Raw genomic sequence first — 8,309 nt, 5'->3', positions numbered from 1 at the left:
CTACATTTGCTGTACCCAAACTGAGTGCAAGCAATATTCTAAGTGTTTGACTTTAATTCACTGAATCCGCCTAATAGTCTTGTGTAGTAGATTTGTTTAGTGTCTCCATGACTTGACTATATGATAGAAAACCCCTAACACACACACACATACACACACACACACACACACACACACACACACACCTTGCCTAAGTTACAAAACTGATAGATGCGAATATAGTGTGGGAATATAGTGTCCTCCTGTCATTGGACATTATGTTGTTTGTTTTATAAACAGAATAAAAATGGCATCTGCTTTCCTTAGTGAGAAAGAAAATATAGCTCATGTTAGGAGATTTTTTATTTTTTAGTATAAGATTGTGTATACATTACACAGCTAAAAAGACTAACAGCTTGCATATGTCAGGTTGAAGAAAGCTCTGAATCCAGGTTGTAGATCAGTAATAGCAAGTGAGGGTCTAAAATGCCCCGCTGCACTGTGATTGCAAGTACATGTGGAAAGGAAGCAAGTCTAGATTAAGCACAAAACCATTTTTTCCTCTTCCCACCCCCAAAATAGAGAAAACATTTTCCAAGAGTGAGAAGAAATAAAGCTTTTAGGTTCAATGAAATCAAATGTATTCAGACATCAGATGCAATGCATTGTTTTAACCACCCACTAAACAAGTGACTCTTTCCTCAACTGCACCTGACATTCTTTTCAAAATATCACCAAATGCTGACATGCCATCATTTGACAGGGATTGCTTGTCAAAATTTAAATATATTCTTAGAGTGTTGTTCACTAATAACAGTCCTCACAGCTGTGAGAACAAGGAACAGTCTCCCATACCCTTCCTTTATTATTCATACTTTTCTGAAATGTCAACTTGCAGAATCTTTAATATGTAGAAGATGACTCTATCCAACTACAAACACCCCTGATTTCATAAAATGACCCTACCCACTGAAAATATCAATAAGTTAAGGATGAAATAAGAAGTTCACTTTTCAAACACAAGTCTGTTTCTATTTCCCAAGCCTAGCAACTAGCCAAGCTTCAGTTCGTATTTTTTCCTTAACAGAGGACTTTGCACACTTCAGTTTAAAACAAGCCATTAAATCATGTGTGTGTGTGTGGGGGGGGTTATTGCATAAATAATAAAAGAACAATTGAAAATGGGGTCATTTCATTTTCTTTACAAAGAAATGGACTCTGGATTAATCTCAAAAAGTTCTTAGGGGAATAAAATTCATTATTTTGTTATATGCACTGCTAAGAATCTTTCTATTTATGATTTCACAAAGTACCCATGGCATGATTTTTTATCACCTACAGCTAAACATGCACTTGTACTTAAGATGTATTTAAATAAACTGAACGTAATAAGCACCATATACTTTCAGGGGGAAGCCTTAATGAACTGTGGTCTGTTGCAGCAGGTCCAAGATCTCAGAAGGGCAAAGGGAGAAACTGTAAGGGGAGCTTAGAAATAAATGTAAGTCAAATCAAATGGTGGTGTGGTGGAACATGAGATATTTACGCCTATCTTGGGGAAATGGGAAAATGTGCTCTCATTTCCTGCCCACTCGTGGTGGGATATCACCAGAGCACTCTACTACCAGATTTTTAAAATTGTATTTATGTTGTATTTTAATAGAGAGAGGCAGAAAGACAAGAGAGTGAAAGAGACCACAGCACCTATGGTTCTTTCAGTGTCGTGGGGTCCAGGCTCAAATCTGGACTGTACACATGGCAAAGCAGCACTCTGTTCACGTGGATGATCTCTCTGGCTCCTATGAAAAGATATAAAGATACCTTATAAAGGGGTCTGCTCCAGTTGCCAGTTTATTGCTCGGCGTGGGCCACACTGTGTGGCTCCAGCCCCTCAAGTGCAAGGGAACTCATAGATATAATATGTTGTGCCATAAAAGTCTACATATTTAACATCTTACCAGAAGTTTAAAATGTGCTAGGTCCTTTTTCTATCCTTGGGATAAAGGAACCTAAGAGTTACCAAAGTGAAATAAGATCTGAGTCATGATTTAACTTCTCTGTTCGTATAAAACGAAGCAAATTCTACCTCATAGATAAGTGCTATCTCTGAATATTCTTCAGGGTTCTTTCAACAAATCTTCACTGGGTACACGCTATGCTTGGTGCAACAAGTCTACTCTTAGGAATAAAAAAAAAATACTGAACAAAAGGAAATAAAGTATCTTGGTCTCAGAGTTCACATTCTAGAAGGAGAAAGTCTACATTCAAATAAATAAATAGATTCTCAAATTGATATATCAACTGATGGCAAGCAGTTTTCAAAGAATTTTGAGAGGGGAAAGAGAGAGAGAGAGAAAGAGAGAGAGAGAGATTCTGCTTTCTATTAAGTAGTTGGGAAAATCATTCATGAAATGGCAAGGATGTAGTCAAGTGTTTTAGACTTGAGCCACATAGATTGTGCTATCACTTACAGAGGTGGAGAAGATTGTGAGTATAAGGAATTGGCTCAAACATTTATATGTCAACTTGCTTGCATCATAGGGTGCCCAGATATTTGCCCATACATGATTCTGGATGTTTCCATGAGGGTGTTTATAGATGAGATGAAGGGAGTAAGACAAATACTGTGACGAGAATTCATCCAGTCAGTTAAGGTGTAAATAGAGCAAATACCTGACTGCCCCCCAAGGAAGAGAAGTTCTCGGCCTACCAACCTACAGCATAGTAATACAATTCTTTATTCATGTGTGTGTGTCCCAGAGTTGGGTGTGAACACAGTGGGTTAAGCCACATGGCCCCAAACCACAGCAGCTTTTTGTGTTTCAATGAAAGTGGGATATGGGCTGTGCAGATTTTGCCTTGTCATCCTCCATGATGGCTAAGGTATTTGAATGAATGAATGAATCAATCAATCAATCTTATTTTTTCCTGTTTCTCTGGAGAATCCTAATACACTGTCCCACACATTCTCTTTAAAGTCCACAGGTCTTCTATTTGCATGTAATGCATATTAAAATAGTGCTAGGATTGTCAGTTCTCAGTTTGGGGATTTATTACACAAGAGAAATGTAAAATTGATTAGAGATTATTAAAATACCAGCATTTAAAATGATGATTACACAGCCTCCTGTAGAAGTCAGGGTTTCGTTCGGAAGTGAAATGAGTAAGGGAAGTAAAAATGCAAGTCACGCTCAGTAATGTTGGAATCAATCAACTTCTGTTCTTGCAGCCTCTACTTCTATTTTTATCCCTGTAATCTTGCAAATTGTTTTTTTTCTTTTGCTATTTTAATGACTACAGGCACAAAGATTTCCATTTTAATACAAGTTTAATAAGGAATCCATTTTTATTTAACTGCGAGTAAGACAGCATCATTCCATAGCTGAAAAGTTTATATATCCAGACTGTGATGGCTCTAAGTTATGTAAATTAGTTAATCAATATTAACATGAGTCCACTATTAATTTCTGTCACTCAGATTACAACATGAGTCTCTTGTCTACGTACAGTGCCCTATTGTACTGTTTTGCACAAAACAAGCAAAGTGAAATTATAAAAAAATTAAAAAAAAAAATTAGAAAACCCAACTGTGGTCATGTCTACCCATCACTGATTTATGTTTTCAAGATCTTTATAGCATTATTTTTTCAGTAGTATAATCATCATCATTATTATTAGTCTTTTTTATTTCTTTACTAGAGGGTTAATGGTTTACAGTTGACAGTGAAATACAATAGTTTGTACATGCATAACATTTCCACATAACAACATAACACAACGCCCACTAGTCCTCCTCTACCGTCATGTTCCAGAACCCGAACCCTCCCCACCCCACCCCAGACCAGTCAACCACTGCCGATAAAGGAAATATATAAATCAATATTGGCATTCAGCTCACTCGAATCACCTTAGAAATATCAACGATTCTGAAAGAACAAGCATGTGTGGTGAAGGTCTGAAATGAGGAAAGATGAAAGCATTATTGAAGCGCTGACTTAACATTTGAAGTTGAGCTTCCTAGGATCTGTTTATTTATTTTTTTTTTAATTTATTTAGTTTATTTATTCCCTTTTGTTGCCCTTGTTGTTTTATTGTTGTCGTTATTATTGTTGTTGTCATTGTTGGATAGGACAGAGAGAAATGGAGAGAGGAGGGGAAGACAGAGGGGGAGAGAAAGACAGACACCTGCAGACCTGCTTCACTGCCTGTGAAGCAACTCCCCTGCAGGTGGGGAGCCGGGGTTGGAAACGGGATCCTTATGCCCGTCCTGGTGATTTGCGCCACCTGCACTTAACCCGCTGCGCTACCGCCCGGCTCCCGGATCTGTTTATTTTTAAAGTTGTGTCAGATTTTATGATTAAACTGATTCTCTAAATTTTTATTTACTCCTTCCTTTTCATTCTCTCTCTCACAAAACTCAACAAATTCAAAGAAAAGCAAGAAGGGCAAATGCGCATGGAGTGAAACCTTACTCTGAAAGGAATCACAGATGTCAACAGGTTGTAAAATATTACTTTTTCTCTAAACCTTAATAATCTACATGTAGCAAGACACTAGACATAAAAAGTTATGGTAGCAGTATTTCTCAGTCACTGCCTTAAATTTGGTGTGAGTTTCTACTGATGTGTGACTGAGTGTGTCAAATTGAGATGAGATTTTTTTTTTCTTCTGCAGTATGAGGAAAGGGACTTCCTTGAATAGAAACAAAGGATGGTCATAGGACAATTTCAAGGGGGAAAGAGAATACTTTCACACATTCTTTTCTTTACTTTTTCCTTTTTCTGTTCATTAAAATTTCATGTACTTCATCAGTTACTTCATGCACATAAAAGACTTTTGGACAGTGAAGATGAAAGTCAAAAAGAAAACTATACTGCCACAGTTAGAATGTAGGGAAGCCAAATTTGGGTTTTGTATCGGAGACTTTGGATATGAACTGGCTGAAAACAGCAGGCTCTGTTTTAGGATTGAAACCTCCTACCTGTCTGTTGCTGAAACAGGACACACGTATCTTTATACTGGTGAGCCTGCTTCCTGGACTGACTCCTAATAAATCAGAATTTCATCCGTTATGTGGGCTGGTTCAGCAGAGCTCTCATTAGGCTCAAACTGGTATAGATTTCTGCTCTGTCACAGAAACCTCCAGACTCTCCATCTTTGTATTACTATGTTTGTACACAGTTCTAATGCTCCCTTTGGTTGTGTTTTGTTTTGAATCAGCTATTGTATCTTCTGGAGTTACCTCAGTTGTCACATCACAGAAGTACTGTAGGAGCCAGAGTGACCAGAGTGACCAGAGCTGAAGAAGAATCCAGGTAAAGTGGTCATGACATGACCTGTTCACTTTCATGTGGTTAACGGGTACTTGAAATTGGCTGCACTTTTTGACTTCCTGGGTATGCTAAAATTCCTTAATAAGGAGTCCCATTAAGGGACTATAACTTTTTCTGGGCAATTCAAATATACAACCAAGGCTATATCAGAATCATAGCCTAGAATTTCCCTCTTTTAACTCCCATCGCAACGGTGCCCTAGCTTGGATGGATTGGAGTCAGATCTAAATAAAAATTTGAGATTGAGTGATCAAAGCTGATATTATGTTATTAATATACATCCTTTTTAATTTTAATTTTTAGGTTTGTTTTTACAATTTGTATTGATTTTTATTTATGCGTATTGGATAGAGACAGATAAATTGAGAGGGAGAGGGAAAGAGACCTTTAGCATTGTTTCACCACTAGTGAAACTTCTCCTGTATAGGTGGGGACTAAGGGCTTGAACACCTACACCCTGTGCACTATAATGTGTGTGTGTGTGTGTGTGTGTGTGTGTGTGTGTGTGTGTGTGTTACCAGGTGGGCCACCACCCAGCCCCATTATTATACTTCTAAAATGTGTAGCTTTTGAAAAATGGAATGTTGGAATTTAGAACCTCTGTTACTTTTTTTTTATGGGAATAAATAAGTTTTATTTTTTACAAATACACTGAAGAATCCTACAACACTGCCAGCACTGGATGCCAGCCTGGGCCATAAGTCTGCACACTTCTTTGCAACTGGTCCTGTGATGGCAGAACCTTTCAGTTCCCCTTTATTGTTTACAATGACCCCCACATTGTCTTCAAAATATAGAAATACACCATCTTTTCTCTGGTATGACTTTCGTTGTGGAATTACCATGCTGGATAAACCTTCTTTCTGAGCTCTGGTTTGCCTTTTCTGACTGGGGCCATCACATGCCACCCACACCAGTAGCAAGAAGCCTATTCAGTCATCCCTTGATACCCTTCACTTCACGGAGATGATATATAAATTTTTGGCTCCTGTGTTGTCAGCACAGTTGTTCACGGCCCGACCGGAAGCCCCAGAGATCCGGAATTTAGTCCCAGAGGACCCACCATGTCCTCTCTTCAACATCTTGAAGGCTGGAAAGAGCCTCTGTCACTTTTTATCAGGAAATATTGTAGGTACTTATAATAGCTATTTATTTTTTTTAATTTCTTTATTGGAGGATTAATGGTTTACAGTTGACAGTGAAATACGGTAGTTTGTACATGCATAACTTTTCCCAGTTTTCCACATAACAATACAAACCCCACCAGGTCTTCTCTGCAATCATGTTCCAGGACCTGAACCCTCCCCACCCCAAAGTCGTTTACTTCGGTGCAGTACACCAACTCCAGTCCAAGTTCTACTTAGTGTTTTCCCTTCTGATCTTGTTCTTCAACTTCTGTCTATGAGCGAGATCATCCCATAATAGCTATTTCTAATGTCTTTATGGAAACATAGGACTGAGAGTTCACTGCATAAGCACTGGCAGTGTAGTAACACCGTGATCAGCGGAAGGACATGGAGTCGAGGACGACTGGTGCTAGCTAGCGTGTAGACAGCTGCAAGTGATTGACAGGGACATGTGCAAATTGTTTCTCTCAGATATGAATACCATAGTATTAATTACTTATGAGGGCTGTTTTACTGCTTTTGTCTGATTTATACATGTGCATTTTTTTTTATAATTTGTGTTTTAACAAGAGAGAAAACAGTGGCAATAGAATTTCAAAGTTCACTCCAAAAGAAAATGTTACATTTGCACTTATATAGGACCAAAGGGTTTAACCAGTTAAAGAAGAAATGTTTCAAATATGCTAAGCATTATTATGCATAATTGAAGAGCGGGAAGTCTTCCTTATACATGGGAACTATTAATGCCTGCACAGACTCTATGTCCATTACACGCCATATCTGTAAAAGCATAAAAAGATCTGACAACTGAAAGAAAGAGATGTGGTCAAAATATGTTGGTAACTTATGGCTTCATGGTGAGTTTATCTTTACCTATTCAATATTATTCTTTACCAATTCATTATTATTCACTCCTCAAAATTTTCAGAGATTTTTTTTTCTAAGTAGATTAATTTCTCCAGAGAATTTGTTCTTTGGTAAATAATGTGGAAAATTGCATATGCCCTGCATTAGGATTATGTTTGATTTCCTGTGTTGCTGTTCTTAAAATGTAGCTAAGGCTTGGGCTAGGGAAACGGCATAATGGATATGCTAACGACTTTTATGCCTGAGGCTCTGAGATCCCAAGTTTAATCCTTTTTGCTGCTCTGACTTTCTGAACTTCCTTTTTTGACTGTGTGATTATTTCAGTGTGGGTTGCCTGATGTCTTCTATTCAGCCTGCCAGCAGAGGACAGTCCTCACCTCTGGTCCCAAAGACACATCTTGCTCAGAGAACTTTCAGACCCCTTCCGGTTATTGTTGTTTACTGGCCCCTCTGTGACATGCTGCTGAGTCACCTGTGGGACACAGTCCACTTCCTGGGCCAACTACACTGGTGACTCCACCAGGACTGCTGCCGTGCCTCCTTCCCGCAGTGCCACCAGGAGACTCCTACTCTGGTGTTGCCCGGTGGGCAGAAGGTCCTCCCCTGAGCCTCCGAGCACATCTAGAGAGGGTGGGAGAGGTGCCAGGAGAACACATCAGTGTATTTCCAGGTTCTGTTCTTCAGTTGAGAAGTTCCTATTACCTTCCCTCCAGAGTTGAGAACTCTGGCCTATGGACACTGCTGGTTAGGAACAGAAAACGGGGGCCCCACCTACCCTGTATCAGGCTACCTATGTCATTTCAGCAGGTCCTGCCAGACTAGTTTCCAGCTGGGAAATGGCTCCCAGCCCTGTCTCCCTGCTGCCTGGTGCCAGCAGCCCCACTGAGAACCACTAGCGACAGCTGTGTGCTTCACATATGCCTTTAGTCTTTCTCTTACGCTTTGTTTTCTGTTTGGGAACTTCTATAACTCCATCTTCCAACTCTCCTGTTGAACATTAAAA

At 39.2% G+C, this 8,309-nt stretch overlaps 1 pseudogene; it reads right to left on the bottom strand.

Annotated features, from left to right (window-relative positions):
* Nucleotides 1-5,083: 5,083 nt before the first annotated feature.
* On the bottom strand, nucleotides 5,084-6,394 carry LOC107522859 (large ribosomal subunit protein uL14-like; annotated as a pseudogene).
* Nucleotides 6,395-8,309: the final 1,915 nt, after the last annotated feature.

The sequence above is a fragment of the Erinaceus europaeus genome, chromosome 19, assembly GCF_950295315.1.
Source record: "Erinaceus europaeus chromosome 19, mEriEur2.1, whole genome shotgun sequence".
Classification (NCBI taxonomy): Eukaryota; Metazoa; Chordata; class Mammalia; order Eulipotyphla; family Erinaceidae; genus Erinaceus; species Erinaceus europaeus.
Note: the sequence above shows the minus strand (reverse complement) of the source record. Positions and strands in the feature narration are given on the sequence as shown.